Source organism: Nicotiana sylvestris, chromosome 2 (genome assembly GCF_000393655.2).
Source record: "Nicotiana sylvestris chromosome 2, ASM39365v2, whole genome shotgun sequence".
NCBI lineage: Eukaryota > Viridiplantae > Streptophyta > Magnoliopsida > Solanales > Solanaceae > Nicotiana > Nicotiana sylvestris.
The window spans coordinates 39,667,056-39,674,327 of record NC_091058.1 but is presented as its reverse complement, the minus strand read 5'-3'; the positions used below and the strand labels follow the sequence as shown (position 1 = coordinate 39,674,327).

General features: G+C 37.8%; 1 long non-coding RNA gene across 1 annotated transcript; it reads right to left on the bottom strand.

Moving 5' to 3' along the window:
• Nucleotides 1–207: 207 nt before the first annotated feature.
• Nucleotides 208–5,641, bottom strand: LOC104215573 (uncharacterized). The gene is made up of 2 exons (XR_708225.2): nt 5,232–5,641; nt 208–516 (listed from the first exon to the last, which is right to left on the bottom strand). It is a non-coding gene; the product is annotated as an uncharacterized lncRNA (long non-coding RNA).
• Nucleotides 5,642–7,272: the final 1,631 nt, after the last annotated feature.

Sequence of the window (7,272 nt, the reverse complement as noted above, 5' to 3'; positions counted from 1 at the left end):
GAGCGGTTTTTGTTTTATAAATTTTTAAAAATCTTCGAATACAATTAAAACAACTTATATTTCACAATTTTAACTAAGATCTATGTTGGGTCCCGACTATTTGGATTTTGCTGCATCTTTTGTTTTTGTCACGACCTCAAATACCCGGTCGTGATGGCGCCTATCACATTACTAGGCAAGCCAATCCAAACCATCTACCACAATAAATTTCTTTTATAAAACCATTTTCTAACACTGATTTAAATCTCAAATTCTCAAAAGAAATGTATAAAACAGCTAAAATGTGCGGAAATCAATAAAATATTAAACCAACACAGCCTAAACATTTGGTGTCACGAGGCTAGAGCCTCTAAATATACAAGTTCGACCGTTTAATACATAACAAATCTAAAATGCGGGGAAAACAAGGATAGGAAGGAAGAAAGCAGGGTTGCGGACGCCATGCAGCAACCTTGCAGTCTCCGGAAAACTCTGATAATGCTGAGTACCCTCACTCTGCCGCTCGGTCACCTGGATCTGCACACAAGGTGCAGAGAGTAACATAAGTACGCCAACTCAGTATGTAACTAAAGTAAATAAGGTCTAAAAGCAGTGACGAGCAGTTAAATATCATATAGAAGAGTAAATGATAGAATATCAAGTCAAACTCAACAGTTTTAAACCAGTTTCTTCATAAAACTTCCGTTTCGATTGAAATATTTTGAATCATTTACTTAGCAGTTTTCAATAGAGGCTCATTTTAAAAGAAGAGTGAAATCGGCAAAAACTATCATAAATGGGCCCCTCGGGCAAGGTATCACTCATAAATATAGCCTCTCGTGCACTCGTGACTCAGCTCTCATCTCAGGCTCAAATACACATTATAATAGTGATAATCATAATAACCGCTGTGACGTGCAGCCCGATCAATAGTTTATAGTCGACTACGCTCACTGGGGGTGTACAAACTCCGGAGGGGCTCCTACAACCCAAACGTCATATCGCTGCGGCGCGCAGCCCGATCTATATAAGTATTGTTGTGGTGTGCAGCCCGATCCATAATATATACATATAATATTATTGCGGGGTGCTTCCCAATCCATAATATTTATAATCATCACCATTAGGTCCTCAGCCTCTCTCAGGTATTAACCTCACAGCCACTCGGGCATAACAGTAGAAATCAGGGAACTCAATCTGAACAGTTCTCACATTTTAAAAAGTAGAGTGATAAAATCAGTTTTAAATAATAAATAGGTGAAACATGACTGAGGATATGCTTTCAAATAAATAGAGTGCGGAAAAATAGTAAATATGCCCCTAAGGGTCTCAACAGGTCGTCACAAGGCCCCAAACATGGCATACAACCCATAATACAGTATAAATTTCTAAAATACGGGATATCATAAGATTTCAAATCAAGTACGTGACTTAATATGGCTACGGGGCGGACTAAGTCACAATCCCTACCGGTGCACGCCCACACGCTCGTCACCTAGCATGTGCGTCACCTCATTTATCAAAACGATACGAAATACCGGGGTTTTGTACCCTCAATTCCATATTTACAATGGTTACTTACCTCAAACCGGGTGAATTACTACTCCGCAATGCCTTTGCCTCTCGCCTCGGCCTCAACTCGCACTGAATCTACCCAAAATCAGAATCATAACATTAGAATATGCCAAAGGGACGAAGCCCATGCGAAATTAATCAAATTATACCAAAAATCTCGAAATTGGTCTAACCCGACCCCCGGGCCCATGTCTCAAAATTCGATAAGTCACATCAACGGAATCCTTATCCTCCCACGAGGTCATATATACCAAGAGTACCAAAATCCGACCACAAATGGCCCCTCAAATCCCTAGATTAAAGTCTCAAATTTCCAAGCCCTAACTTCCTAATTTAGGCTTCAAATTCCCCAAATTTCATGTTTAATTAGGTTAGAAATCACAATAGGATCGAGTATTAACTCCAAAATTCTTACCTCCAATACGTTCTCTTTGATTTCCTTTCAATCCCTCTCAAAAATCTCCAAAACCGAGTCAAAATTGGTGGACATAGGCCAAAACTCACGAAAATGGTCTTTTAAACATTCTGCCCAGCGATCAGAAATCCTTCTTCCCGAACGCGGTCAAAGCCTCGCGTTCACGAAGCACAAAAATACCATTGACCAAAATTCTCTTACGCGAATGCGACCACACCATCACGAACGAGATGCCTCAGCATCCCAAACCATCGCGAATGCGTCAGACAACTCGCGAACGCCATGCTTCCTGTTCCGACCCTTCGTGAACGCGGGACCTCCCTCGCGAACGCAAAGGCTAAATTTTCGGCCTCTCATCCTAGCCCTTGGTGAACGCGAGGGCCCACTCGCGAACGCGAAGCACAAATTTTCTACAACAGCTGAAGCCAAAACTACAACTTCCTTTAACTTGAAATGGTCCGTTCAACCATCCTAAACTCACCTGAGGCCCTCAGTGTCGCGCAGCCTTTTTCTCGCGAAATTGGGTTTATGACATTTGGTTGGGACAACTCGTTCCTTTTGGGAACAGGGTTTTGCATTTGAAGAGTCGCCACCTAATGATTTAAGGTGCATTAGGACACCAATAGGGTTCAATTCTAAGTTTGATTGAATAACCAGAGATAGGGTAAGGACTTGAAATTATCCTTATAGGAAAGTGTTATGCACCCCTCAGGATCCACTGGTGTGATTTCCGGCCAGACAGTTTATTGTAAATTTGTGTAATTAACAAGTAAATAGATAAGGCTTACATAAGAGAAGAGATAATTAAAAGAAGAGTTTTGAAAAGAAGTTTGCAAATAAAAGGGAAGGGGTCCTAGGTTTATATTTAATATGGATCACATCAATACGATACCCGGTATGACACTCCTCAAAATAAGGGATACACGTGGTATTAGCGCACCGGTCATCATATCCATATCTACCCTTCCCACCCCGTTAAGGTATTTAAAGCGCGGATTGGTCTCGATCACTATTGCATGCTATTACCTGTCCCATTCCTATCAGTCCCGGAGGAGCTTAGGACTACTATTTCCTAAAGGGGAGGGATATTAGGCTGATTTTGGTTTCAAAAGGTAAAAATCTAAAGCGACATGCAAAACACATAAACTGCATGTTGGGGGAAGCATATAAACAGATAAAGTCCCATGTACACCTCCTCAAATGAAAACACATAAATAGTATGATTTGCACATACTTTTAGGTCTGATTAAAATACTAAAGACGAGGGGAGTTTGATCATTGAGGCAGATTAGTTTATTACATAATTCAGATAAGAAGTCTGAGTTAGGTCTGCCTGCTGGTTGTAGCAATTAACAAAAACGAATTCAATTTTATGGTTATTACTCTAAGGTTTGCCTAAGTGTTAGATGAGGTCCTATAGACATGATATCTAATTGATTCAGAATGTGGTGAAACAGTAATAACTCAAAACAAATTGTTTGAAATCCTATAGGCATGCTTGCTAAACCTCGTTAAACAAGGGAATTAGGTTGTTTAAAACCAGTTCAGAATAGGCTGATTTAAACTAAATCCAGATTATGTAGGCAATGGTATCTAATGTTGCTGATTTTAATCCCTATAGGCATGATATCTAACATTGAATGATTTCAACATCATGAACATGATACTTACTTATAGCCGTTTAGAACCTAAAGCATGATATCTAAGTGGCATGCAGAATTTTAAATAAGTCCTATAGGCGGGTTATCTAGATGTGAAATTGATCATGAAGAAATTAAGATAAACACTATAGACATGGTGTCTAAAATGCAGAATTGAACACGCAGAATAAAAAATAGTCCTATAGGCATGCTTTCTCTCCTTGAGCATACATGATTTCCCAACCCTTTTCACTAGCCAGCCCCAAGTAATTATTACAAATTATTACAGACCAGAAATAATTAAATACATCAGAAAAGTTCAAAGAAAAGTTACAACCAGAGGAAACCTGACTCTTGACTTCCTCTCTGAGTTATGGAATAAACCACCTCAAATGCCATTGATTCAAAGTCTTTCTCATACTTGAGTGTGTCAAAGTTCCCTAAGGGTCTCAATAGGACCCTGGGCAATACTTGTCACACCTCCTTTTTACCACACGAGGACGGATATAAGGGAGTTTTTCTAATTTAAGTGACATTATTCGATATGCGATTATTTTATTTAATTTTTTCAGAGTTGCCACTTGGGATATTTATTATGGTGTCCCAAGTCACCGGTTTATTTTAAATCCCAAATCGAGAAAATTTTGACTTTATTTAAAAGTCCGCGAAACCAGAAATTCTAAACAAGGAATTCTGTTAACCCTGGAGAAGGTGTTAGGCATTCCCGGGGTTCGTGGTTCGAATACGGCCGCATAAACTATTAATAATTGGGGTATTATCTGATTTCCTACATGTTTTAAACCTATTATGCATTTTTAGCTTTATAACCACTTTTTAATTATTTTAACTGCTTTTAGGATTTATGGAATTATTTTTTGAACAAGTTAAGATTGTCGTACACTTGCCGTTCTACAACACACCGCAAACCACGCTACATGAAATGTACCCGTGATTTGTGACATGTTTATTTTAATTATTGTTCGAAGTTGTGGTCGGGTCACTTGAAATGCACACCTGAATTGAAATTTATGTATCGTGACCAAGCCACGGGAACCGTACCCATAGTCATGATGATTTATTAATCGTGCCTAAAGCTAACTACGATATTTGATTTGTTTTCTAATCTAATTTAAGATTATTTTAAGGCCATAGGTTATGGAATTTATTATGGAAAGAATAAATTAAATTATTTATGGAAAGATGTCCTAGCTTATAGCCTTATCGGCAATTTTGGTCATGTATTCAAACTAGAAACTTTAGTAGTACCTCATTCACCAATTAAACTCCAAACCCATATTTTGGGCATTAACGATTACTCCAAAAAAAGGTACTAACAAAGAAAGTGAAAGAATGAGAATAAAGCAAATAACGCCCACATCTTAACACAAAGGAATTATCAGTAGATTCCAAAGCATACCAACACCATGCTTATTGATTTATCTTTATAAATAAAAAAAAAACTAAAAGAAACACCCAACTAGATTAAAGTATTCATCAAAGAAAGACAAAGTAAAGTAATAAATTAGTCATGGATCAACCTTAAGTAAAGAGGCTAAAATAAAATAACAATAAATAAAGCATAAGATAGATTGGATCCCGAAGAGTAGCGACAAGAAACAGACCTTTTTAAAAAGAAACAAAAGTCTGGAAATAAGACCAGCAACACGTTAACCATACTAAACGGGAACCTCACCGGAACTTTAGATGGATCTCTCACATGGAAGTTCGTCTATCTCGATCTATCTTCCATGACATTACAGGGCTGAAACGGAGCTTCGTCGGAGGAAAAAAAATGGAGAAATTGATGACTGTTCGGGTCTTTTTTTTTAAAGCTGGTTTTAATGGAATTTCAAATTGGTTTAAGGTGATATATGTGAAGTGATATGGGTTGAAGACTCTTTCGTTTCTTTTTATTTTCCCACCCCCAATTTTTGTGCAAAGAATCCCTTGTATATTCTGTGCGTGTATTTGGAGTTGGTGAAATTAGACCGTGAAGGTCTTTGATTTGGGGGAAGTTGGGAGACGGCAGTCTTCGAGATTAGGAGTGTTGCCGTTCTTTTTTTAGTCTTAGGTTTTGAAAACTTGGGTATTTTATACGTAGATGGGAAGGGATGATGACCATTGGATTAGAAGGAAATAGATGGTTAGGATTAAATCTTGCACATAAATGAGCTAATGGGTTGGGAAGAATGGGCTAAGGGTAATTGGGTTAGACCCTATCTTTTGGTTGAACTTAGGCTAAAAAGACCAAATAATACAATGTATCTATAAAAATGTAAAAATCACTCTAAATTAAAATAAACTAATATGAAACTAAATACTACGAGTGGAACTAATTTTTTTGTATTTTCAAATGTTATAATACTATAAATATAAATATACTAATTGACTTTAACCTAAAGATGAAAATATTTATTTTATTTTTTTGTAATTTTTATTTTTTGTGATAAACTATAGTAAAAGAGTCAAAACTATTTAAAATAACGATATTAAACCTAAACTAAATTTTTTACGCTAAAAATGTGTAAAATCTTGGGGAGGGTAAAAAATCACATGCCTACAGTTGCCCCTCTTTAACTGGAAACACGAAGAGTTTTCAGACAAAGAACGACGAGACAGGTATTTTGACCTGACCCATATTTGGAGAGACCAAAAACTAAAAGAAAGGAGAATGTAACCGAGCCCTGGTATCTGAGCTGCCTACATATCCTTGGCTATAAAGGAATCAGGCCACGTGTAGTTCAGAAGTGAATGAGGTGATAGAGTACCAAGGTGGTGAGCCGATTGAGGTGACGTTCCGTCGAGGTTCCTGTCCGCGGTCCTATTATTACATCAAAATCAAAATATGAAATAGACTAACTAAACCTATCAGCTATGAGTTAGAAGATTCCTATCTATGAGTCTTCTGAAGCTTGATCTTGAGTCTTGGTTGGTTCTTCATGCGGACTTTGATCTGAATCTTGATGCTTGTTAGCTGCAGGTATTGGTTCAACCTTCTTCAGCTTTTTTAGATCAAGACGGGACATGCAGAGCTTGTGACTTCAATTATGTCTTGAGCAGACCATATCTTTTCTCCACTTCTGCACTTTGGATTCACTTTTTTTCTCTTTTATTCTTGATTGAGACTTCTTTTTTTTGTTATCTCGGACCCATGTCGACCCGCATTTTTAGGCGAGCTTCTGCTACTTCTAACTTGAATTGGATTCTGAAATGACTTCCCTTGTTCTCCAGGTGGGCGCCTGATTGCTAAAACTTGAACTGACTTCCTTTGAAACTTGAACTGCTTTCCCTAAAACTTGAACTGTTCTCCCTTGAAACTTGAACTGTCTTCCTTCGAAATTGCTTTTCCTTGAAATTTGAACTGTTTTGCCTTATTCTCTAGGTGAGCGCCTGATACTACAGCAAAACAGACAACAAAAGAAACTTTTCTGCCCCAGTTTGCACTAGGAATATTTGTGAGTTGTTAGCAGAACTATAGATCACCTACGCTGCTGATGAAGGATGCAATGATGAAAGTAAAATTAATGACTCGACAAGGATGTGTGTCTCCTAAATGTGATTGAACCTGTGGAAAACTATAAACTAAGCTTGACTAAAGTAAAGACTGGCCCTATTTTCTAGGCGGGGCCCCTGATTTCAAGAAAACTAAACATTGATAACTTA